Source organism: Mauremys reevesii, linkage group 14, assembly GCF_016161935.1.
Source record: "Mauremys reevesii isolate NIE-2019 linkage group 14, ASM1616193v1, whole genome shotgun sequence".
NCBI lineage: Eukaryota > Metazoa > Chordata > Testudines > Geoemydidae > Mauremys > Mauremys reevesii.
In genome coordinates, this window is record NC_052636.1 from 26,002,821 (window position 1) to 26,029,450 (window position 26,630).

The 26,630-nt window shown below is 52.3% G+C and overlaps 1 protein-coding gene and 1 non-coding gene across 2 annotated transcripts in view; both read right to left on the reverse strand.

The window, feature by feature from the left end:
• Positions 1 to 26,630, reverse strand: part of LOC120381727 (zinc finger protein 850-like) — a gene marked incomplete at its 5' end in the record, with an annotated part of 427,702 nt that overhangs the window by 217,200 nt on the left and 183,872 nt on the right. The gene's annotated exons all lie outside the window — the stretch shown is intronic.
• Positions 19,970 to 20,042, reverse strand: TRNAV-AAC. The gene has a single exon. It is a non-coding gene; the product is annotated as a tRNA-Val (tRNA).

The window sequence follows — 26,630 nt, forward strand, 5'->3', positions numbered from 1 at the left end:
TGCAAAATCAGTTTAATAAGCTGGGTTTCCAAACAGTGGGAAAATATAACCCTAGTTTTACTGCTAGGTAAAGCATAAAGTGACCAAAATGAAGTCAGCACAGAATCATCTCATCTAGATTAAGGTAGCACAGAAATGTTACAGAAGTCCTATTGTGCCTTATGTTTGTTTGGAAAGACATTGGCAATAGCAGCACATTCACATGATAAAATACATGATAAATCACTGCCTCTAAAGTTCCATCAAAAACTGACATTTTCACAGCTCTAGCATGATCTGCTGTACAGATTCTTCACAAGGAAGTGTCCCTGGCCTTTTTAACTCATATTAACTATGTATTTACTTTATGAAAGTTGAAGAAAACATTGTGAAAACGTAAAACATTGGCTGCCCAACTTCTGGGCTGACAAAAGCTATACTGACTCACAGGAAAAAAAAATGCAGGAGAATCTTAGTACAACATATGGTCAGTCTATAGCAGGGGTCGGCAACCTTTCAGAAGTGGTGTGCCAAGTTCACTGTAATTTAAGGTTTCTCGTGCCAGTAATACATTTTAATGTTTGTAGAAGGTCTCTATGTCTATATTAAATAAATAAACTATTGTTATTATCTGAGGTCCTGGCCACTGGTCCTGCTCAGGCCACTGCCAGCTGAGTAAATGAAACCCCAGACCAGCAGCGGGCTGAGCGGGGCTGGTGGCTGGAACCCTAGACAAGGATCCCAGGCCCTGCTCAGCCCGCTGCTGGTCTGGGGTTCTGACCACCAACTCCTGCCAGCCAGGATTCCAGCTGCCAACCCCCCTCAGTCCGCTACCAGCCTGGGATTCTGCTCACCCAGGCTGGCAGGAGGCAGAGTGGGGCCGGCGGCTGGGCTCCTGACTGGCAAGGGGCTGGCAGCTGGAACCCCGGAGTAGCAGCAGGCTGAGTGCTGCCGGCACCCCAGACTGGCAGCAGACTGAGCCACTCAACCCTCCACCGGCCCTGCTCAGCCGCCACCAGCCCACTCAGCCCGCTGCCGGCTGAGTGAATGGAACTCCAGGCTGACAGCAGGTTGAGTGGTTCAGCCGGCCTGCTCAGCCCGCTGCCAGCCTGGGGTTCCTTGGGGGTCCCCAGGCCAGCAGCGGGTGCTGAGTGGGGCTGGTGGCCGGTATCCCAGCTGGCAATAGGGCAGCAGCCGGAACACCAGAGCAGTGATGGGCTGAGCCGCTCAGCCTGCCGCTGCCTACCATCAAAAATCAGCTCACCTGCCACCTTTGGGACGTGTGCCGTAGGTTGCCGACCCCTGCTTTATACACTAGTAAGGAGATGAGCATATTACAGTTGTTGGAGGGCTCTTATCAGGAGTAACAGGCTATAGGAAAGTCAGTCAACATTTTTTGTTTCTCTGATGAAAACTGGCCCACTGCCTCAAAGCAAACCTTAATTATCACTAATAATTGTCAACAACTTAATTTTCTGTTTTTGGCTAAGATATTGATTTAAAAAAAATATTGAAATTGGATTCAGGATTGTTAGCAAGAATTTTTGGCAAACAAAGTTGTTAAATGACAATCTAAATGGCACCACAGCACTGCTTTCATGCTTGGCTCACCCCCCAGCCTGCTGGTCCAACAGCTGCAGTAGACCCCAAAATCCACCTCTTGGGGTGCAGAGTGGCAACAGCAGCAGCAAACCCTCAGGTCCAATCACACGCCAATGGGCACCACCACCAGCCTTATGGACCATGGTGAAGTTAGCACAGCATCTGATCTCAGGGACAGGTCACCCATGGAGCCACAGCAGCTCATCCTGCCCTGTGTAGCTCCCCCGGGATGCGATGGATCGCTGGCAGCTGCCAGCCCGGGGGAGAGAGGCGCTCCCCAGCTAGGGTGACCAGATCCAGATGTCCTGATTTTATAGGGCCAGTCACGAAATTTGGGGCTTTGTCTTATATAGGCACTAATTACCCCCACCTAGAGTGACCAGACAGCAAGTGTGAAAAATCAGGATGGGGTGGGGGTAAAAGGAGCCTATATAAGAAAAAGACCCCAAAATTGGGCCTGGCCCTATAAAATAGGGACATCTGCTCACCCTACCCCAACCCCCTGTTCTGATTTTTCACACATCTGGCTAACCCCAGCCCAGCCCTGTGTGACATTCCAATCCTGGCTCGCTGCCAGGAAGTGAGTTACTTTCCCTTTCATTCCTCAGCAGGCAGGCAGCCTCCTCCCCCACCTCCCCCAAGGCACCTCACCCAACCCAGCCGTGACGGAGGGGAGGGAGGGGAGAGAGGGATGCTCCTGGGGAGGAGGGAGAAAGGAGGGGGTGCTCCATGGGGCAGGGGGGGAGAAGAATGGATGTTATGGGGGACAACAGAGGATACTGGTTCCAGAGCCGCAGAGCCTGCCTCACCTCACCTCAGCCGGGAGGGGGGGGGAAGAGTCACACTCACAGGTGAGCTCCTTCCCCAACCCCTACCCCCTCCCCATCCCAGAGACCCCAGCAGCCAGTCCCCTCCCTCAGCCTATGCAGCAATTTGCTCTCTCTAGGACCCAGCAGCCAGCTCTTACATTCTCCACTGCTTCCCGTCTGTCTGGGCTCCAGGCAGAGTGGTGCCCCCAGACCTGGTGGTGCCCTAGGCAGCTGCTTATTCTGCCTATGCCTAAGGACGGCCCTGCTGCTGGGCCCGGGCTCCTGCATCACAATGTGCCAGAGCCCCGCCCCCAGGAGCTGCCCCGCCCCCGGGCTGTGCCAGAGCCCCGCCCCCAGGAGCTGCCCCACCCCCGGACTGTGCCAGAGCCCCGCCCCAGGAGCTGCCCCGCCCCGGTCTGTGCCAGAGCCCCGCCCCAGGAGCTGCCCGCCCCGGGCTGTGCCAGAGCCCCGCCCCAGGAGCTGCCCCGCCCCGGGCTGTGCCAGAGCCCCGCCCCAGGAGCTGCCCACCCCGGGCTTTGCCAGAGCCCCGCCCCAGGAGCTGCCCCGCCCCGGGCTGTGCCAGAGCCCCGCCCCAGGAGCTGCCCGCCCCGGGCTGTGCCAGAGCCCCGCCCCAGGAGCTGCCCCACCCGGGCTGTGCCAGAGCGCCGCCCCAGGAGCTGCCCGCCCGGGCTGTGCCAGAGCCCCGCCCCAGGAGATGCCCCGCCCAGCCTGAGCCAGAGCCCCGCCCCAGGAGCTGCCCCGCCCCGGGCTGTGCCAGAGCCCCGCCCCAGGAGCTGCCCCACCCCGGGCTGTGCCAGAGCGCCGCCCCAGGAGCTGCCCGCCCGGACTGTGCCAGAGCCCCGCCCCAGGAGCTGCCCCGCCCCGGTCTGTGCCAGAGCCCCGCCCCAGGAGCTGCCCCGCCCCGGGCTGTGCCAGAGCCCCGCCCCAGGAGCTGCCCCGCCCCGGGCTGTGCCAGAGCCCCGCCCCAGGAGCTGCCCCACCCCGGGCTTTGCCAGAGCCCCGCCCCAGGAGCTGCCCCGCCCCGGGCTGTGCCAGAGCCCCGCCCCAGGAGCTGCCCCGCCCCGGGCTGTGCCAGAGCCCGCCCCAGGAGCTGCCCCACCCCGGGCTGTGCCAGAGCGCCGCCCCAGGAGCTGCCCGCCCCCGGGCTGTGCCAGAGCCCCGCCCCAGGAGATGCCCTGCCCCAGCCTGAGCCAGAGCCCCGCCCCAGGAGCTGCCCGCCCCGGGCTGTGCCAGAGCCCCGCCCCAGGAGCTGCCCCACCCCCGGGCTGTGCCAGAGCGCCGCCCCCAGGAGCTGCCCCGCCCCCCGGCTGTGCCAGGGCCCCCCCCCAGGAGATGCCCCGCCCAGCCTGAGCCAGAGCCCCGCCCCAGGAGCTGCCCCACCCCGGGCTGTGCCAGAGCACCGCCCCCAGGAGCTGCCCTGCCCCCGGGCTGTGCCAGAGCCCCGCCCCCAGGAGATGCCCCGCCCCAGCCGGAGCCAGAGCCCCGCCCCCAGGAGCTGCCCCCCACCTGGATTTGTTCTCCTGCCTCCTTCTTCCCAGCACTCCCCCCCCTCCCCTCGCTCCCAGCTGCTCCCTTCCTGTGTCTGCAAACAGGCCCCGGGCGGGCTGCAGCGCTCGCTGGGGCTGGCTCCAGTGGCTGAAGGTGCCTCCATCTCTGCTCACCTGGGGGGGAGGGGAGGGGAGGGGAGGGATGAAGAGAGGAGATGGTCCCAGGGTGTGAAAGCAGAACCAGGGGGCAGGGAAAGAAGGACTGTTTGGAACGGTGGTTTTTTGGGGGGGGGGGGTGGTAATCCAGATGGAGTCAGAAGCAGTTGGGCAGCAGAGGCTCAGGGAGATTGAGGGGAACCCCCTGGGTGTCCAGTGTTGGCCAGGGATTGTACAGCACCTAGCGCAATATGGGGTCCCAGAGCTATAACTAGCTATTTTTACACCCAAGGCAAGAATATAAAATTGCGCCCCCTGCTCTGCCACCCAGCCCCCTTGAAACACCCCCCCAGCGCCACCCATCCCTGTGGAAACAACCCCCACAGCACTGCCCGCCCGCAGAAACAAACCCTCCTTCCCCAGCGCCTCCCCACCGAAACAGCTGTGGGCCGAAAGGAAGGTTTGGGGAGGAGGGAGAAGAAACGGCCCCATAGGGTGACCAGATCTCACCATCACACCCCTCTTCACCCCTTATCCCCCCACTGGCCTGCTGCATCTCCTGCTAGTCAGTCCCCCACCCACCACTCACCTCCTTTCACCTCCTCCCTCCCCTGCCAGAAACCCCCCTGCCTGCCCCTAGAGCCCCTGCTGGCTCACTGCTCACCTCTGTGCCCACCTGCCACTTGCCCACCTGCTCCCCACTTGCCCCCACACATCCCCCAAGTGTAAAGCCTCATTCAGAGACCCAGGGGTCACCATATCACTGCACCCCGCAGTCACTCAGTGCGGTTGTAGATAAATCTCTGCATTTCGCATTTTTGTATAACTTTTACATGACTTTGTATTGAACCTTGGTAATATGTTATAGGAGGCCCCTAAGGTAGTGTAATTAAGGTAACAGAAAAATGTCTTTTTGCTAGAAGTAGAATAAGATCTCCCCCCCCCCCCACTTGGTAACCCGTCGCCCTGTGGAGTGAATGAGGTGGGACTGAGGAAGGCGTGGAAGGTAGCACCTCCAGACAGCTGCACCCCATGGAGAGGGGCTGGGAGCCCGACCAAGGCCAATCAGACCTGGCAAGTGGGCTGGCTAGAGAAGAGCCGACACACTGACGGCCTCGGGGTTAGGAGCAAGCACCTTCCTGTGGGAACCCCTCTGTGCAGCACTGGGACAACCCCCAGCCCAGAGTAAAGCAGCAAAAAGGACCAACAGACACTGTCCCAGATTTTGAATCTGGGAGATTTGCCCCTCTCCACCCACCGACTCGCCGCTTGCCTCCTCACCCCCCACCAAGTGTAAAGCCTCATTCAGAGACCCAGGGGTCACTATATCACTGCACCCAGCAGTCACTCACTGCAGTACCAAACATTAAACTACTGAAAATGGCGCCCCCCTCCAGCCACCGACTTTTTGGACTAGAAAGCTTTGCCCCAGACATCCCCTTCAGAAGACATCCGCAGACTGGCCTCACCTGGCAGCCCCCAAAGAAGGAATTGGGGGGACTAAATGGACAGGGGCCCTCTCTAGCTGAAGCCTGGCAAGGGAGGTACGTGGATCCCACTAGAATTTAAAATGAAAAGTGAGCGGGGGGAGGCTCTGCTGGACCTCGGCAGCTCTAGATACAGCACCAGGCACGTAGGAGGATTTCCACTCCTGAGCCGTGGAAGCAGAAATTGACTTTTCCTTTCCAGATTTAGTTAATGTTCAGAAAGGGAATCTAGCACCTGCCTTCCAGATTTGAACACCCTCAAAATTCAGGAGTGCTCAAGCTCAGTTTGGGCAGCTGTTACTTCATTTCTCCCAAATCAAATATGCTGATCCACTGTCATTTGCTGTAGAAAAAGTAGGATAAAATTGAGCAAGAAATGTGTCCCAGGAGTTATTAGGACTGGAATTGCAATTTTCAACAGCCATTGCCTTTTTGTTTAAAAGGAAGACAGTGATATTGCATTGGCAAATTCCCCAGAGGTAATAATTGGAGATATACCAATTTCCTAGAACTGGAAGGGACCTTAAAAGGTTATGGAGTCTAGCTCCCTGCCTTCACTAGCAGGACCAATTTTTGCTCCAGATTCCTAAATAGCCCCCTCAAGGATTGAACTCATAACCCTGGGTTTAGCTGGCCAATGTTCAAACCACTGAGCTACTCCTCCCCCCTGCCCTGCTAAATGACCCACCCTGGGAGCAAGTTACAAGTGACCCAGGGCTGGGGTGGAAGGAGAGTGCAGGGGTGTGTGTGTGTGTGGGGAGAGCCCAGGGCTGGGGTGGCAGGGGGGGCAGGTGGAGGAGGCAGAGCCCAGGGCTGGTGTGTCGGTGGGGGAGCAGTGGGGGGAAAGGGCAAAGCCAAGAGCTGGGGCAGCATAGGGTATGTGGGGGGCAGAGCCCAGGGCTGGGATGGCAGGGGGGTGCGGGTTGGGAGTGGAGATCCCAAGGCTGGGTTGGCAGGGGGTGTGGGTGGAGGGGGCAGAGCCCAGGTCTGGGGTGGCAGGGAGGTGCAGGGGGGAGCCCAGGGCTGAGGTGGGAGCAGCCAACATTTTTTTTTGCTTGGGACGTCAAAAAACCTAGAGCCGACCCTGCCTCCACGCACTGTGAGGTAGGTAGGAGCGGATCATTATTATCTCTACTTGAAAGAGGGAGAAGCTAAGGCTGAGAAAGGAGAATTGACTTGTCTTAGGTCACACAGCCAGTCAGTGGCAGAGTTGGGAATAGGACCCAAGAGCCCTGATTTTCAAACTAACCATCGGATCTTGAATTTCAGACATTGAATGACCTGAGTAAAGTGCTCTCAGATGAGCTCCAGACCAACAACAGTGCACAGGAATTATTCAGCAAGTATTTGAGGAGAACTGCAATGTTAGAGAGAATCATGAACTGCTCAGAGACCATTAATGCAGAGAAGCAGCAAAATTCATCAAACATAGAACTGGTTCTGACTTATTTCCTTGGTATTGAAACAGACCAACAAGGATCTGAGTCTCCTCCCTGTCAATAACCCCCTGCTCAGCCAATCAGGGTAGAGACTGAGGACGGGAGGCTGAGGGTTCTCACCAGAGAGCCCAAAGGATGGCCCAGGTCCCTAGTGGGGATCACTGCCCAAGCACTATTTCAGCCCCACATTTTTGTGTGGACCTCCCAAAGTGGGAGCTGCAGAGCACTCCCCCGCAACACACACACACACACACACACACATGTGGTAGTGGGAGGGGAACAGGAGAAAGGAGAAAATAAGCAAGAGAAGAAGAGAAAGGAGGGAGAGAGGGATGGAGGAAAAGGAAAAAAGCACAAACCCTAATGTCTCCAGTGATTCTAAGGGACAAAATCCCAGGTGCGGAATAAACTTCTGCCTCCTTAAGCTCGTGTTTTCCATGCCTAGAATTCAACTGTCACCACATGGATCAGACTGAACAGGTTTCAAACCTCCAGGAGGCTCTTACCTTCTAAACAGGGACGGCTGTTTTCTAGTAAAATCACTGAAAGGGAAGGAGAAAACTCGATAGAGATTCCTCCTGGCGCTCACGTCCGTGAACCCGAATACTCTCTCAGTCCTCAGAGAGAGACCTGGAGAAGGAGACTTGCTGAAGCAAAGCCACAGGGGTCTCTGAGGTTTCCCTGGCCCCTCATCCCTGTCCTGCCTGGCTGATGTCATCATCTCTCTGTGAGGTCACCACCTCCCCACCACCTTGGACCAATAGGCTGAGGTCCTGCCAAAGGCCTTTGTGATGTCACTGCCGCACCCCTCCCTTGCTGGGCTAATGTCCTGCCCCTGGCCAGGCACTTTGCAGGTTTGAGCTGCTCCCTGTGGATCACCCCACTCAAGGAGCGTTCGTTCTAGGCAGCAAGCCGGCTAGACAGGGAAACATCAGACGCTGCTCCCAATGCTACACTCAGTTTTTCAGAAATTAGTCGACTTTATGGCCAGAAGAGACCATTAGAGCATCTAATCTGACCCCCTGCATATCACAGGCCTCCTGTAGGACACAAGAGCTACTTTTGAGGCAAACACATTCCAGAAAGGCATCTAGTCTTCATGAAATGACATCAGGAGATGGAGAATCCACCACTTTCCTTGGTAGCTTGTTCCTGTGGTGAATCATCCTCGCTGTTGAATTTTTGTGCCTTAGTTGTAATATGAATTTGTCTCTTTTCACCTTCCAGCCATTGGCTCTTGTTAGGCCTTTCTCTGCTCGATTAAAGAGCCCTTTAATACCCAATCTTATCTCTCCATTAAGGCACTTCAACACTTCAGTGAAGTCACCTTTCAATCTTCTTTTGATAAGCTAAACAGGTTGAGCTCTTTCAATAGCTCCCTAGAAGGTATTTTTTCCAGTCCTCAGAACATTAGGTGGCTCTTTGCTGCCCCAGCTCCAATTTCACAACATCTTTTCAAATGAGGACACCAAAACTGGAGGCAGTATTCCAGTATCAGTCTCACTGATGCCGTGTCACCTCCTGTGACATTATTGACATAATCTGTAACTGTATAGCTCACCGTTGCGACCACTGTTCTATATTTGCAGCCAATATTACAGAGAAGTGGTCGTGTAAGGTGTCTATGGAGAGGTTCTGATTAGCTGATTATAATGATGCTATCTCTAGATGTGTATCGTTTTTTTGTAGTTGACATTATGAATATTAGCTCTGTGCTGCCTGTATTTCAAACTTGTGCTCTGCTTCAGGGAATGATACCTTTGTTTAATTGATGAAAACATAAACTAGACACTTAGAGGATTGGAACTGATTTCAGCTGATGGACAGCTTTGCTAGATTTTTATGCATTTGGACAGCAAAATGCTGAGTGTTCACATTCATTTCAAGCATCCTCATATGGTGGAGCTCCTGAACATAATGGAGAATGGAAATGTTTTTCTTTTTTTTAAGAGGGCACCTGGGTTTGGACAAAGGACCACTTGATCTGCAATCAAACACTCTACCACTGAGCTATACCCCCATTACAACAGGAGTATGGAATCGTGATCTCCAGGACTTTGAAGGACAGATCCTGCTTCATCGAGCTCCTTTGCCATTCCCAGACCACAGGTGGTTTTAAAAATGGGGTTTGATTAAACTTCTTAAATGTGGTAAACACCACAGCTTGCACACCCACCGATATAGCTTCTCCCCATGACAGAGCTGCCACCTCCTGGGGAAGTGGATTGACTACACCAACAGGAAAACTCTCCCCCCTTAGCATGGAGCAGTGGTTCTCAAGCTGTGGGTCAGGACCACAAAGTGGGTTGTGATCCTGTTTTAATGGGGTCACCAGGGCTGGCATTAGACTTGTTGGGTCCTGGGGCTGAAGCCAAAAGTCTGAGCCCCCCCACCCAGGGCTGAATCCCTCAGGCTTTGGTTTTGCCCTCCCCCCACTGGGGCTCAGTCTTTGGCACCCCCAAGTGGAGGGCTTGGTCCCTCTTTCCAGGGCTACGTATTAAGTTATTTTGGCAGAAGGAGGTTGCAGTGAAAGGACGTTTGAGAAACCCTGGCACAGAGCATGTCCATTACTGAGCTGCAGCAGCATAGACTCACTGTTTGAAACATTGACCTGGCCTTAGCCTCTGAATATGTCTAGGCTTGGCTCCCTATGGCACCGTGGGTGATCAGACCCTGGAAGTACAGCCATGGAGACACCACACACCAGCCTTGCCTAGCTGGCAAGGATCAAACCTCCACAGGAGGACACCCATGGTTTTCTAGCCCAGCTACCTAAGGCCTCAGCCACAACCACTTAACACAGGGGCCTTTCTACACTCTGGTTCTCTTCTCACTGAAGGGTCATTACAAATTGTTTGCTCAGACCAGCTTCCCCAGCACACTCACTGCTGTGCAGCTCTGTACGTGTGGCCATGGCTGAACAGCCAGAGTTCCTGCCCATTTCCCTACTGGCTGGAGCATGATGAGGGTGTGTTTGAGGTTAATGATGTTGCTGTAGATTGTTCATTCCCTGCCCTGGAAATTCAGACAGTCCCTTTTCCCGTTGTATTGCCAGCACCTCTGTGAGTCCAATAACAGAGGCAGGTTTTCTCTGGGCGCTGAGATTTTTGAGAGCATTGGTGGCTCCTTTCTTTCCTCACCCTGGAGTAAACTCAGCTTTTTATTCCATCCTTGATGACTCAGGAATAACAGCAGTAGCATGAAGAGGAGAGTGAATATCTCACTGCCAGGGGGAAGGTGGACGCATCCCCTCTGTCTGACCATTGCCGTTGCAGGAGAGAAGGTTTCAGTGGAATCGAATGCCCTGGCTCAGACAATAGACACAGGGAGGTTTCGCTGTTCATGGATCTGTGCAAAGGAAATTGTGTGTCTGTGTGAAAATGAGGAGGGATATGAAATGCCCACGTGGTGGTGCCTAAGGCAAAAGGGAACCCTAGAGGATTAGAACAGGATAAGTTCTCAAGCAACATGTTTCTTACTTTGCCCATCTGTTGTTTTTGATTATCATCGATGGAAAGATTTTGCCATTTGGGTTCTGTGTTTACACAGAAATTGACATTTACCAACAAATACGTAATTCTTCCAAGCCTGCCTAGTCTGCTGGTGGTGAGTTTAGAGGGACACACTCACTCTTCCCACCACTCATGCCAGGCCAGTGCTCTCCAGAATGTCAACTTCCCACAGAGCTGGGATCCTTCCCTCATCTCCCCCCAGACCACTGCCCCACCCCCACTTCTGGGGTCCCCTCCTAACACTGTCCAACTCCCCTGCTGGCAGGATCCCTTCCCATTCCTTTCATTTCCTGCCTCCCCTCTGAGCAAAAGCTCTCCATTGTTCCCACAATGGGAATGGAACCCAGGCTGCCTGGGTGAAAACCAGGGATCCAAATCACAAGACCATATGGACCTTGTATAGTCAATAGCACCTTTACACATTCACACCCAATAATTCAAAGTAGCCATTCAAAAAAACTTCAAAAACAGACTTCAAAGAGAAATTGCAGAGTTACAATTGATTTGCAAACTTAACTCCATTAATTTGAGCTTCAATAAGGACTGGGAGTAGCTGGCTCACGACAAAAGCAATTTTCCCTCGCTTGGTATTGACACCTCCTCATCAATTATGGGGAGAGGACCACATCCACCCTGACTGAATTAGCCTTCAACACTGGTTCTCCCCTTGTACAGTAACTCCCGTCACTTCATGTTCCAATCTATATTTATGCCTCTATCTGCAATTTTCACTCCATGCATCTGAAGAAGTGGGCTTTTTACCCACGAATGCTTATGCCCAAATAAATCTGTTAGTCCTTAAGGTGCCATCGGACTCCTCATTGCTTTTAATTCTAAGCTGATCTTAACCCTTTCAGTACCCTTACAAACTTAGATACTCCTCACCACAGGCTGGCTGGTGGCTTTTCAGCCAGGCTCTCCCCTTTCATCAGCGCTTCAGTTGCTTGGTGTGGGGGTGTCTGTAGATGTAGGTGGCAGAGAGAGATAAAGCCTGGCAAATGTCTCTCCTTTTATCATGTCCTTTCTTCCCTCATGGCTTTGCCCCTCCCGCCCCCCTTCAGAGTCAGGTGAGCATCACTGCGTCTCTCCAAGCAAGTCTGAGCAATTCCCCTGGGGTGTCCTCATGCAGGTGAGTCATTGCATTGTAGCTCTCTTGCTGGGCAATGGCTGTTGATGGGTTGTTTGACACCCTGTCCGGGTGTTGGTTACTTTCCTTGCTGTTGCCACTGGGAAGCTAATATTTGGCTGACTCCCCCACCTTACAGCACAGTGACAATCACACTGCACAATTCTCATAACTTCATATGCATGAATGGTATACATCTATGGGTAGAGAAGTGACTTTCAGCAGATCATATCCTTTCCCTGATACCTTACAAGTCATGCTCTATATGTAAGATCACGATGATATGAAAATGAGGATTATGGGAGTTACAGCCGCTCCCCCAAAGGTATAGAATGTCACACTGAGATTCTATTTTCCTTTGTTCTGTAACAGCATTACAGAGATCCAGTGACTGACCAATGGCATTTCCAAGTGCTAAAATAGCAAGCGATGTCGGTCTCTCATTGGCCATCAGCAACTGAAGATGTGGTTTAATGAGCCGGAGCTCCAAGGCGAGGGTGGCTCTGTCCACTGCCTTCCGTTGCGCTGCTGGGCCCCAAGTCCGTGGTGGCCAATATGTGACGCTAGGAGAAGAGAGTGGGGTGGCAAGTGGTGGCAGGACTTTTGTCACCAGGGTCTAGCTGCCCAACTTCCTCCTGTTACTGCTGGCCCCCCGTCGCCTTCAGGAAACCCAGGAACTAAGGCAGGAATAGGGCGAGAAAGCAAGTAAAGCCGAGCAAGGAAGGCAAAAGTGAATCTTGTCTTCATGGGCTGCTCGCAATGGGCCGCTCGCAATGATGTCCTTTTTCTGTGCCACAGCTGACAACAACATCCCAGACAGAAAAGTAATAGGCCAAAAAGAAACCGAGCAGCTGCTGAAGTAGTTCAGTTGGGAGCGTGCTAGACTAACAGGCTCTTCTATCCCCCTTTGTGCACGGGTGGGATGTTTTCTGAAAGTGCAGCAGTGCCTTTAACTGCCACAAGTCCCTCATTTCAGGCTATGCAGCAGGAAAAGGCAGCATGGGCTTCTGCACCGAGTTGGCCCCCCTGACCTTTCATTCTTCTCTTGCTCTTTGTCAGCAAGGGGAAGAAAAAGAAGCTCTCCCTCAAGCTGGAGTCACAAGGGCGACGTAAGGACGACTTCCTGAGCGCCGGCTCCAGTCCTCTGCTCTGCCAGCTGACCCATCGAAGGGCTGTCACCACTTTCTCCAGGTTTGTCCATCGGTCTGTGCCAGGGTGAGCAAGAACCAAGCAGATGGAGTTTCTGTAGTGTAGTGGTTATTGTATTTGCCTAACACGCAAAAAGTCCCTGGTTCAAAACCAGGCAGAAACATGCTGGCTTCCTTTTGCCAGATCCCCTTGCTGTTCAGGAAGATGCTCCTCCTTCTCCTATTGGCCTGTCCCTGGGATAACTCCAACCCCTGCATGACAGAGGGTGCTGACAGCAGTGGAGAAAGCACCTTGGCGTCAGGCTGGAGAACCTAGAGGAGTGCGGCGTGTCACCTTTTGGAGGCTTGTGGCTTGGCCTCCTCTGCTGTTGGAGGTTGGCCGGTGGAGGCCGGCTCTTCCTGCTGGCCTCCTCTGCGTGACTTGCCAAAGGAGGAAGTGAGGCAGGAATGGGGGAAAAGAGGAAAGTCAAGCTGAGGAAGGCAGGGCAGAAAGTAAGCACATCATTGCGGCTAAATGGGGTTAGTAGAGCATCACCATTCGTTCTGCAAAGCCGGGGGAGGTGCGGTTGGCTACTGGGAGGCAGTATCCTGTGCCTGCCTCTTGGCTTCCCAGGATGGCTCCTTGCAGCCCAGGAGAAGCGAGGTTCTGGGGGGAAGGAAAAGCAGCAATGGCGAGGCTGAGTGGGCTCCTTTCTGGCCGACATGGTGGGTCTGGGAGTTGCCTGTAAGCCATAAGTGGACTTCGTGGAGTGAAAACCGCTGCTCCATTCGGGCTGACCTGGGGGAGCCATTAATGACTTGAGAGTGGGGGCAGGGCGCTGGCTGTGAGCAAAGTCGTCTTCTTCTCTCCTGCCATGGGGAGCCCGGCCTTAAGCCTGCCCAGCATGCACTGCAGCTCGAGCATTAAGCCTTCCTGTGGCACAACCGAACTACGGCCTAGTGTAATCAGGTGTAAAGTTTAGATTGTGAATTTATCTTTAATTTCCATGGTAACTTACTTTGCTCTTTTATGCCTACCACTTATAATCCTTAAAACTCCATCTTTCTGTAGTTAATAAATCTGTTTTATGAAACTGGTGTATTTTGCTTGAAGTTCTTGGGAAATCTCAGCTCCATTACAAGGCTGGTTCATGTACTATTCACAGTGAGGAGGGTGGACCCTGCGTAATAAACTCACTATTGTGTCATACAGGAGGCCTGTGATATGCAGGGGGTCAGATTAGATGCTCTAATGGTCTCTTCTGGCCATAAAGTCAACTAATTTCTGAAAAACTGAGTGTAGCATTGGGAGCAGCGTCTGATGTTTTCCTGTCTAGCCGGGTTGCTGACTAGAATGAACGCTCCTTGAGTGGGGTGATCCACAGGAGTAGCTCAAACCTCCAAAGTGCCTGGCCAGGGGCAGGACATTGGCACAGCAAGGGAGGGTGTGGCAGTGACATCACAAAGGCCTTTTGCAGGACCTCAGCCTATTGGTCCAAGGTGGTGGGAGGTGGTGACCTCACAGAGAGATGCTGACATCAGCCAGGCAGGACAGGGGCGAGGGGCCAGGGAAACCTCAGAGACCCCTGTGGCTTTGCTTCAGCAAGTCTCCTTCTCCAGGTCTCTCTCTGAGGACTGAGAGAGTATTTGGGTTCACAGACGTGAGCGCCAGGAGGAACCTCTTTCGAGTTTTCTCCTTCCCTTTTAGTGATTTTACTAGAAAACAGCCGTCCCTGTTTAGAAGGTAAGAGCCTCCTCGAGGTCTGAAACCTGTTCACTCTGATCCATCTGCTGACAGGTCACTTCCCTTCTCTATACCTCAGGCTCCTCCCCATCTGCCCAATGGGAACAGGGACAGTTCTCGAACTCTGGGCAGTCATGAGCCTGAGTGAGATAAGGGGCGATAAAGCCCTCTGTGAAGGAGAAAGGGAGTTTCACGGTGTTTAGCACCAAGGAATTCTAAAGTTTGCTAAAATGTCTAGTCTGTGGAAACAAGAAATGGTCAGGGCCAAGCTTTTTAACCATTGCCTTTTCTAAAGCCCATTCAGGGTGTGAGTCCCTGTCTTTTCAGTACCTGGGGTTCTTTGCCAGCAGGAGAGAAGAGGTTCCTGCCTCCATTTTTGTGGCCTTAACAAACCAGGTGTTGTGCCCCAGTTCTCGTCTGAGATCCCTGAAAAAGAACATCTTCCCATCCATGAACAAGACAGGACCTAGCTTTCAAAGGGAACAAAGAGACCCTGGGACTTACAGACTAGCCAGCCTCACTTCCACAGCTGGAGAGATACTGGAATACATTATTAAACACTCAGTTTGTCAGCAGCACCTACAGGATAATTTGGTTCTTAGCACGAGGGAGCATGGATTTATCAAAAACAAATCATTCCAAACCAATCCTCTTTCCTTCTTTGGCAGGGTCACAGGCCTACTGGAGGTGGGTAAACAGTATGAATTATGATTTGGAAAATGGAGTGGAGAGTATCGTTCTAAAATGTGCAACTGACACCAAGCACTTTGGAGCTCAGGACTGGAATTCAAAACACCCTTAAAAAATTGGAGACTTGGTCCTCTTGAGCCAAACCCCATGGCTGGGCCCCTCTCTAGACTGGGCTGAAGTGAAACCCCAGAGCCAAACACTCCTCCTCCTCGGCAGCGCGCTCCAACCTTGAATGGTCAGATGCTGCTTTGGCTGGGGGATTCTCCCAGCACTTTCCAATAGCGGGAAGGTATGAAATCCCCATTTGCCTGTTGGGGACGGAGCCCTAGAGGGGGGAGCAACTTGCCCAGAGTCCCCCAGGAAAAGGAAAACAACCAGCAGTGGAACCAATAGGAAACCCAGCAATGGAACCCAGGAGTCCTGGGGGTGTGCTAGGGTGACCAGATGTCCCAATTTTATAGGGACAGTCCCAATTTTGGAGTCTTTTTCTTATCTAGGATCCTATTATCCCCCCCCCTCCCTGTCCCGATTTTTCACACTTGCTGTCTGGTCACCCTCGGGTGTGCACATGTGTGGGTCCCAGCTGCTCCCTGCCCCCCTCATTGAAGCAGGTGTGCAGGGTTACTGCCCTGGGAACTGCAGGGCACCAGTGGCCATGGGGCTGGCTGGAGGCAGGGCAGGGGCTGACTGGAGGTAGGGTCTGGCTGCAGGCAGGGCAAGGGGTGCGGGGCTGGCTGGAGACAGGGGTGTGTGGGGCAGGCTGGCTGGCTTCAGGCAGGGGTGTGTGGCAGGAGTTGGCTGGAGACAGGGCAGGGTGTCCACGGCTGGGGGTGTGTGGGGGCTGGCTGGCTTTTGGTGGGGCCACAGGGGGTGCGGCAGGAGTTAGCTGGAGACAGGGCAGGGGGTGTGGCAGGGGCTGGCTGTGGGCAGGGGTGTGGGGCTGGCTGCAGGCAGGGCATGGGGTGCGGGGCTGGCTGCGGGCAGGGCAGGGCGGATGCAGCTGGTGGGGGCAGGGCAGAGGGTGCAGGGCTGGCTGCAGACAGGGGCTGGCTGCAGACAGGGGCTGGCTGCAGGCAGGGCATGGGGTGCAGGGCTGGCTGCGGGCAGGGCAGGGTTGCAGGGCTGGCTGCGGGCAGGGCAGGGGGTGCGGGGCTGGCTGGCAGGGCAGGGGGTGCGGGGCTGGCTGGAGGCAAGGCAGGGGGGGTGCAGCAGGGGTTGGCTGGAGTCGGGGCGTGCGGGGCTGGCAGGAGACAGGGGCTGGCTGCAGGCAGGGCATGGGGTGCAGGGCTCACTGAAAATGTCCTGAGCGGTATTTTAAGGTGAAGATAACACCATGGTTACCAGTTGACAGGCACATCCTGATTTAAAGAAAGGAAGGGACCTGGAGTTACTAGGCTGAAGTATTTGTGTTACCAACCCTGTCGCTGTCTGACCCCCCGTCAGTGCGGAGCAGGTGTGTGCGTTGCTGTGTGGAACACACAGACTCCTGCAGAGCAGGGGCAGCTGTTTCCAGGGCAGAGAGCCTGGCACTTAGGAGACTTTCTTGACTTGCTGTTTTGAAGCAATTCAGTAAAATAACGGTGGAGCTATAATGTCCAGTCCAAAATTTCAGCCCCCCTGGTGCAAAAACGCTATTTTAGGATCTAAACAGGAGGCTTCCAGTGCTAGGACACCTGACCAGAGAGCTCAGTGGGGGCGTAACAGCTGCTGACTCTGAGGGTCCTGGGCTAAATCCACTTGCAGGTGGAGGCGTTTCGATTTATTTGATCGATAATGAGGAAGGTGAAGATTTAATCCCAGGTATTTTTAGTAAATGTCATGGACAGATCACGGGCAAAAACCAAACGCTCATTGCCCATGACCCGGCCATGACTTATACCATAAATACCCCTCATTGAATCTTGGGGAGGGAGGCCCAGGGGGTCCGTAGCACCAGCTGTGAGCGCAGGGAGTCCTGGGGACCCGTGGCACCATGTGCTGGGGGAGAAGCCCTGGGGACCCACTGCCACTCCCAGGGCCGGCTCCATACCCCAGCGCACCAAGCGCGCGCGCGCGTGGGGCGGCATTTTACCGGGAGAGCGGCAGGCAACTCCGGCGGACCTTCCACAGTCATGCCTGTGGGAGGTCCACCGGAGCTGCGGGACCAGCGGACCCTCCGCAGGCACATGCTTGGGGCAGCCAAATTCCTAGAGCCGCCCCTGGCCACTCCAGATGCTGCCAGGTGAGGGGATCCCCAGAGGCCAACCCTGCTCCGGCCACCTTGGGACAGGTGCCAGGAGCCACTGAGCTGTGGCTGCTCCTGCCACTCTTGGAACCACTGCTCAAGCTGCCCCCAGGCCAGCTGCTGGGGCAGCCACGGAGTCAGCCACAGGGGCCACTGCAGAAGTCACAGAATCTATGACTTGTGCAGCCTCCGTGACACAGAGGGATCCCTAATAAAGAGACAAACCCCTCCCTGCTGTGACTGCAGTTCCTGGAAGGAAAGAGAAGAACAGAAAGTGAAGAGAGAAGGAAAAAGAGAGATTCCCTGTCACCTCTCTCCCCTGCTCCCTCCCCCTTGTATTCTGTAACCCCATCTCACTGGGTTCCCTGTGCTGGTGCCATCGGGGTGACACTAGAGTTCTGGGGATTTGGGGGGCTCTTCATTTCTCAACATTTCACACAAATTTGTCTTTGGGCTGAAATTTCTCCTGTGAGGCCTCTCAGTCAGAGCTGTACCCCACCCTGTTTGTGGGGGGGGGGGGAGGGGAGATGTAAATTGCAGAGCAGGCAGAGAAGTCGCTCATAAATGGTCATATTGATCTGGTGACTGGTTCTGACCGGGGTCACACGTCCTCTGACACAGGTTCATGTGCAGAACATGGGAGCTCTGGCTTGTCCTAAATGCTGTAGACTGAGAGTTCCTGGGAAAGGGCAGGGGAGAGGGAGCAAGAGGAGAAAGGCAGAGACATTGAAGATGAGGAATTGGGGGAAGAAGAAGGAGAGAACAGAGAGACAATAAATGATTGAAGCAGAACAGGGGTCCCAACTCAATCTTGCTCATCACAGGTGTTCAGAGAGACAGGCAGTTTTCCAGTGTCAAGTCTGAACTTTGATTCTAACAATGTGCATTGAAATATCAAGGGGATCTCCACAAACCTGATCTCTTCCCCCCTCCCCTTTTTTAGTATTAATTTTTATTTTGATGTGTTTGGCTTAACCGTGATCGTCTCTTTCCCCACCTGTATTGCAACTTGGGGTTTATGTTTATTTTGCCTCCCTGTTGTTCATGTCATTATAATTATAACAGCAAAGGGATCTGAAGGAGCAAAAACTGACTCAAAACTTCATTTCCCCACCATGCCGGAACATCATACAAACAGCTCACGCAGCTGGGATCATAACACGCAAGGCCAGGGGATGGGAGATGCAGGTTTCCAAGGGTTCTGTCTTTCTCAGATGACACATTCCAGCCCCTTGTGTGCCTCCATCCTGTATGACCTGCTGGACTTCGACACATTTATTGTTTCATTCTATAGATAATGTGATTGTAACACAATGTGACTGAAATTAAACCACTTCCAGATGAGGAAACAACAGAAGAGAAAAGCCATTATTGCATTGGCTGGGAATCTAATCCAGATGAAGTGCTTAGAAGGCACCTACACACACCACTATACCACCAATGCATCTGGCAGGAGTAGCTTTCCTGCAGGCTCTCTGTGCTGGCAGAGGGAGTGACACATGACCACAGAGTTAGTGAGCAGGGTGGATGGGCTGGAAGCTGCCTGACAGCTGGGAGCAGAGTTAGGATCCCAGAGTGACTGAAAGGGAGCAAAGGTGAAAACAGATCTCACTGGGAGCTGGCCCCACACCTGCCCCGCCCCAGGAGAGGGGATCTGAAGCTCAACTCCAATCACAGAAAAATCTTCCCTGAGAAGGAAGGGGACAGCTTGTTTTAAAGACCAGGTTTGTGTTTGTTCCTGCTACGTACGGAGGGGCTGGGTACTGCTGATTCCAGCCCCCAGACTCTGGGAGGATAAGGAACAAATTCAGGCTGCCAGTGACCTGCAGGAGGGAGATGATCTTCTGACAGTGACGGACGCCTTGTCCTAAAGGCCTTTGTCTGCCCCCTTCCAGTGACTGTTTGGTACAGGAATGCAGCCCCCACTCCTGGGTCTCTCCTGGGGAAATAATGTTTCTGTGCAAAACACCAAAGCTTTTAACAGAAAGGAAGAAAAGGAAATGGCCACATGATGGGACTAGCACATAAGGAATGAAACACAAGATCATTCTCCCACGTGCATTGACTTTTAACCTTGTTTGTGGTGGTGTTGTATCCATGTTGGTCCCAGGGGTCCTCTGGGGCGCCGGGCATTGGCCACTTTCGGGAGAGTGGGCTAGATGAACTGGTCTGACTCAGTGTGGCTGTTCTTATGTTCTAACTGCTGGTTATGGAAGAGACGAACTTCCAGGCTCCACAGAACTGCATCTGGTGGGTCACACTCCACCTTGGGCAGTGTCCATGCAGGGTCCATGCTCTGGGTGTGTGAGTGCTGCCTAATGAGAGTCCCGGACACCTTGTCTATCTAGGAGCTCTACTGCTCTTCCAGCTGTTCAACCAGCCCCTTCATCCCACAAGCATTCCAGGAGGGGGGGAGGGGGAAAGCCACTTCACAGGCATTCAGAGAGGGAGAGGAGACAAAAGCAGGAGGGAGGGGAAGGATAACAGACCTTTTGAGCACAAAAATCACTGCTGCTCCTATAACAGCAGGAACAGGGCACTAGGAGCTGAGAAAAGGAAGCCATCATGTTTCTGCCTGGCTTCAAACCAGGGACCTTTTGCATGTTAGGCAAACGTGATAACCACTACACTACAGAAACTCTATCACAGGGCTCTGCCCCTCCCTTCATAAGAACATAAGATCCATCCAACCCCATATCCTATCTGCCAACAGTGGCCAATGCCAGGTGCCCCAGAGGGACTGAGCCTAACCGGTAATGATCAAGTGATCTCTCTCCTGCCATCCATCTCCATCCTCTGACAAACAGAGGCTAGGGACACCATTCCTTACCCATCCTGGCTAATAGCCATTAGTGGACTTAACCTCCATTAATTTATCTGCAAAAAGAACAAGGAGAACATGTGGCACCTTAGAGACTAACAAATGTATTTGAGCATAAGCTTTTGTGGGCTAAATCAGATGCATGCAGTTAAAAATACAGTAGGAAGATATATATACACACACAGAGAACGTGAAAAAAATGGGTGTTGCCATACACACTATAATGAGAGTGATCAGTTAACGTGAGCTGTTATCAGCAGGAGAAAAAAAACTGGTGTTGGGAGGGGAACAGGAGAAAGGACAAAGGAAGCAAGAGACGACGAGAAAAGAGGGATCAGACAGTGGATGGAGCAAGAGGCGAAACAAAAAGGACAAACCCCAATGTCCCCAGTGATTCTAAGGGACAAAATCCCAGGTGTACAATAAAATTCTGCCTCCTTAAGCTCGTGTTTTCCATGCCTAGAATTCAACTGTCACCAGATGGATCAGACTGAACAGGTTTCAAACCTCCAGGAGGCTCTTACCTTCTAAACAGGGACGGCTGTTTTCTAGTAAAATCACTAAAAGGGAAGGAGAAAACTCGAAAGAGGTTCCTCCTGGCGCTCACGTCCGTGAACCCGAATACTCTCTCAGTCCTCAAAGAGAGACCTGGAGAAGGAGACTTGCTGAAGCAAAGCCACAGGGGTCTCTGAGGTTTCCCTGGCCCCTCACCCCTGTCCTGCCTGGCTGATGTCAGCATCTCTCTGTGAGGTCACCACCTCCCCACCACCTTGGACCAATAGGCTGAGGTCCTGCAAAAGGCCTTTGTGATGTCACTGCCACACCCCTCCCTTGCTGTGCTAATGTCCTGCCCCTGGCCAGGCACTTTGCAGGTTTGAGCTACTCCCTGGGGATCACCCCACTCAAGGAGCGTTCATTCTAGGCAGCAAGCCGGCTAGACAGGGAAACATCAGACGCTGCTCCCAATGCTACACTCAGTTTTTCAGAAATTAGTCGACTTTACGGCCAGAAGAGACCATTAGAGCATCTAATCTGACCCCCTGCATATCACAGGCCTCCTGTAGGACACAATAGCAGGTGAGGGTGGGGGGCTGAGGAAGCGAGTGGGCAGGCAGTGGCAGGGGGGCAGGTGAGCCGGCGGCTGGCCCCAGCTCACCTCCACTCCGCCGCCTCCCCTGAATGCCCCGCCTCATTTTCCCCCCTCCCCCTGCTAATCAGCTGTTCATGCAGGAAGCCTTGGAGGGAAGAGAAGCCGTGTGGCGGCTTCGCGCTCAGGCCCAGCAAGGTGGAGACAGAGACGAGGTGAGCTGGGGTTGGGGGGCTTCCCGCACCGCAGCAGGTAATGGCGGGGGGGGGGGTCAGGTGAGCTGGCGATGGGGGAAGAGAGCTGAGGAGGCGAGCAGACAGGCGAGCCATAGGGGGCGGGGGCTGAGGAGGCGAGTGGGCGGGCAGTGGCGGGGGGGCGGGTGAGCCGGCAGCAGGGGAAGGGGGTTGAGGAGGTGAGCAGGGGGTGGGGGGCTGAGGAGGTGAATGGTGAGTCAGTGGCTGACCTGTTCTGCTGATCTGGTCGGGCTCCCAGCCCCTCTCCAAGGGTTGCAGCTATCTGGAGGTGCTGCCTTCCACGCCTTCCTCAGTCCCACCTCATTCACTCCACAGGGCGACTGATTACCAAGTGGGGGGAAGATCTTATTCTACTTCTAGCAAAAAAGACATTTCTTTTACCTTAATTATATTACCTTCGGGGCCCCCTATAACATATTAGCAAAGTTCATTACCGCTGTTTTGGCAGGGTGGTGCTGGGGAAGGAGGGTTTGTTTCCACGAGGCGGGCGGCGCTTCGGGGGGGGAATTGTTTCGGAGGGGCGGGGCAACGCTAATGGGGTTCTTTTCAAAGGGCGGGCGGTGCTGGGGGCTGTGTTTCAGGGGCTGGGCGGTGCTGGGGGGGTGTTTCAGCAGCACTGGGGGTGGGGGGTTTTCGGTGAGGCTGGAAGGTTTTCAGCCCTCAGCTGTTTTCTTTGGAGTAATATTGCCCTCGCCGCTTTACGAGTTGTACAGGCCTAGACTAAACCACAGACTCTGGACTCAGCATTCATGTATCCTGCAGTCTGAACTTTGAATCCGATACATTCCCTCATTGGCTACCATTGTTTGCCCAGCATGGAAGTGGTTCTTGTCCAACAAGGCAGCCAGATTGGGACCCGTAGGCATGGAATGGCTCTGAAGGAATCAGCTGTTTCTCTCTGCGCTTTGGATCCAAATGGTAAAAGACAGTTGCTCCCAATTTAATTATGGCGTCCTTTAGGAGTGTGATCAATGCCACTTAACTAGGGAGCAGGGTTCTAAAAATAGTTTACCTGGGCCACAGGTCACCATAGCTTCCATCTCTGGGGTGAAAATGAACCACTGGTACCTACAATTTCTACCCAAGTTCTTGTCAAATCTTTGACCTTACTTGGAGTAATTTTACACTTCTCTGGCGTAGAATTCTTCACCAACCGCACAACAGATCAGTAGCGATAGTGAGGTACAACTCCCCCTTCTGTGCCCTTTTATTTCTTTAATCTGGTGGCACAGATTAAAATTAGGGACTAAATTCAGGTGCAATTTAGAATCCCTGTAAGACAACAAATGTCAGGTCTCTGTTAAAAAGAGGTATCTTTCTGCAGCTATAGCACATTCAACATGGATTTCATTTTCTACACATTTGTAGAATCTCCCAGGTGTGAGCTAAACAGAAATGTCACTTCCATTTTTCCCATCTCTACCTAGATAGGGATTGTATTTCCCAAATAATAGGCAACATGCAGCTGATTAGGAAGGCAATATCTTCAGGAGCAACCTCCTGCAAGGCCTGGGCCAGAGCGGCTTTGGTAGCCAAATGCATGGGTACTTTGTTTAATTACAAGTAATTTATGAGGGAATCCTCTTCCCAGCCCTTTAGAAAAAATATAGGCCTAAGAAGCTGAACAAAAGGGAGATTGGGATGGTGATGAGGAATCAGGGTAAATCAGAGGGATTCCCTATGTTCTTCTGCTGTTATAGAGGAGAAATGACATTTTCCCCTATCCCTGCGCTGTTCCCGCACTTTGTTATAGTTCAATATATTTGAAGTGAGAAAAATGGTAGTAAAAATATCTGCTCCCCAGCACAACCTGAACCAACATCAGAGCAACTGGGAATGAAACAATTGGTTTCCAAAGGGAGAACTCGATGACTAACAATTGCTGTGAAATGGGGGAACAGTATAACCGTGATGCTCAGGGTTTGTTTAGACTAGGGAAAGTGATGGAGTTTAGGTCAGGTCAAGGGGGAAGCTAATGCCAACCCCTGCACCTGGGCGGCATCTGCTCTACAACTAAAATTTCCTTTTTACCCCAAGATCACTAACTTGAGCAGCCAACGCCATGTACAGCCCTAGTGGATGGAAGGCTCAGATAGTTTTTGCCTCAGTGTAGCTTGTTGGGTGTGACGATACGGTCCTGGCGGGACCCAACTGAGAGTGCCAGTTCAGGACCAATTGCTTAAACAGGGCAGTTACAGCCCTAGGCTGGGGTTTTTCCACCTGTAAGGCAAACCAAACCAGCCAGCCAAAGAGGAGTTTGGTTTCACACCACTAGCTAACCACAAGTCACACAAGCAATTTCCTTAGACACTCCACAAAAAGAACAGGAGTACTTGTGGCACCTTAGAGACTAACAAATTTATTTTAGCGTGAGCTACAGCTCATTTCTTCGGATGCATAGAATGGAACACACAGAAAGGAGATATTTATACATACAGAGAACATGAAAAGGTGGAAGTATGCATACCAACCGGAAAAGTCTAATCAATTGAGATGAGCTATCATCAGCAGGAGGAAAAAACTTTTTGAAGTGGTAATTAAGATGATCCATAGGAGGTGTGAGGAGAACTTAACATAGGGAAATAGATTCAATTAGTGTAATGACCCAACCATTCCCAGTCTCTGTTTAGGCCAGAGTTAATTGTATCTAATTTGCATATTAATTCCAGTTCAGCAGTTTCTCTTTGGAGTCTGTTTTGAAGTTTTTGTTGCAAAATAGCCACCTTCAAGTCTGTCACTGAGTGGTTAGAGAGGTTGAAGTGTTCTCCCACTGGTTTTTGAATGTTATGATTCCTGATGCCAGATTTGTGTCCATTTATTCTTTTGCGTAGAGACTGTCCAGTTTGGCCAATGTACATGGCAGAGGGGCATTGCTGGCACATGATGGCATATATCACATTGGTAGATGTGCAGGTGAACGAGCCCCTGATGGCATGTCTGATGTGATTAGGTCCTATGATGGTGTCACTTGAATAGATGTGGACAGAGCTGGCATCGGGCTTTGTTGCAAGGACAGGTTCCTGGGTTAGTGTTCATGTTGTATGGTGTGTGGTTGCTGGTGAGTATTTGCTTCAGGTTGGGAGGCTGTCTGTAAGCGAGGACTGGCCTGTCTCCCAAGATCTGTGAGAGTGAGGGATCATCTTTAAGGATAGGTTGTAGATCTTTGATGATGCGCTGGAGAGGTTTTAGTTGGGGGCTGTAGGTGATGGCTAGTGGCGTTCTGTTATTTTCTTCCTTAGGCCTGTCCTGTAGTAGGTGGATTCTGGGTACTCTTCTGGCTCTGTCAATCTGCTTCTTCACTTCAGCAGGTGGGTATTGTAGTTTTAAGAATGCTTGATAGAGATCTTGTAGGTGTTTATCTCTGTCTGAGGGATTGGAGCAAATACGGTTGTATCTTAGAGCTTAGCTGTAGACAATGGATCGTGTGGTGTGTCCGAGATGGAAGCTGGAGGCATGTAGGTAAGTATTAGCGGTCAGCGGGTTTCCGGTATAGGGTGATGTTTATATGACCATCGCTTATTAGCACAGTAGTGTCTAGGAAATGGATCGCTTGTGTGGATTGGTCTAGGCTGAAGTTGATGGTGGGATGGAAATTGTTAAAATCACGGTGGAATTCCTCGACGGCTTCTTTTCCATGAGTCCAGATGATGAAGATGTCAGCAGTGTAGTGCAAGTAGAGTAGGGGCGTTAGGGAACGAGAGCTAAGGAAGCGTTGTTCTAAGTCAGCCATAAAGATGTTGGCATACTGAGGGGCCATGCGGGTATCCATAGCAGTGCCACTGACTTGAAGGTAAACATTGTCCCCAAATGTGAAATAGTTGTGGGTGAGGACAAAGTCACAAAGTTCAGCCACCAGGTTTGCCGTGATATTATCGGAGATACTGTTCCTGATGGCCTGTAGTCCATCTTTGTGTGGAATGTTGGTGTAGAGGGCTTCCACATCCATAGTGGCCAGAATGGTGCTTTCTGGAAGATCACCAAGGGATTATAGTTTCTTCAGGAAGTCAGTGGTGTCTCGAAGATAGCTGGGAGTGCTGGTAGCATAGGGCCTGAGGAGAGAGTCCACATAGCCAGACAATCCTGCTGTTAAGGTGCCAATGTTTGAGATGATGGGGTGTCCAGGATTTCCAGGTTTATGGATCTTGGGTAGCAAATAGAATACACCTACTCTGAAACTTAGACACTCCAGTCTGCCAGTATCACCACCAGGGCCACTTGTCCTGCGGATGAATGGTTATGAAAACCAACACCCCAATAAAAGAAAACGGTTCTCTCGATCCCAAGGAATCAAGTCCCAGACCCAGGTCAATATACAAATCAGATCTTACCCACAAATCATGCTGTTGCCAATCCTTTAGAATCTAAAATCTAAAGGTTTATTCATAAATGGAAAAAGGTAGAGATGAGAGCTAGAATTGGTTAAATGGAATCAATTACATACAGTAATGGCAAAGTTCTTAGTTCAGGCTTGCTGCAGTGATGGCATAAACTGCAGGTTCAAATCAAGTCTCTGGAACATCCCCAGCTGGGATGGGTCAGTCAGTCCCTTGTGTAGAGCTTCAGCTTGTAGCAAAGTCCCTCCAGAGGTAAGAAGCAGGATTGAAGACAAGATGGAGATGAGGCATTTGCCTTATATAGGGTTTTCCAGGTGTAAGAACCTCTTTGTTCCTTACTGTGGAAAATTACAGCAAAATGGAGTCTGGAGTCACATGGGCCAGTCCCTGCACTTTGCTGAGTTACAAGGCGTGTCTGCCTTCTCTCCATGGGTCAATTGTGTAGCTGATGGTCCTTAATGGGACATCACACAGGCTAGGCAAAGCTAACACCAACTTGTCTAGAATGTTTCAAAAAACACAGCACAAATTTGAAATACAGACAGTATAGATTCAATATTCATAACTTCAACTACAAAAGGATACATGCATACAGACAGCATAATCATAACCAGCAACCCATAACCTGGTCTTAGACACCTTATATGACCCCTTTTTACATAAGATTTGGTGCCACTACAGGACCTTGGTTGCAAACCATATTCTATATGGTCCCAGTTTATATCAACATC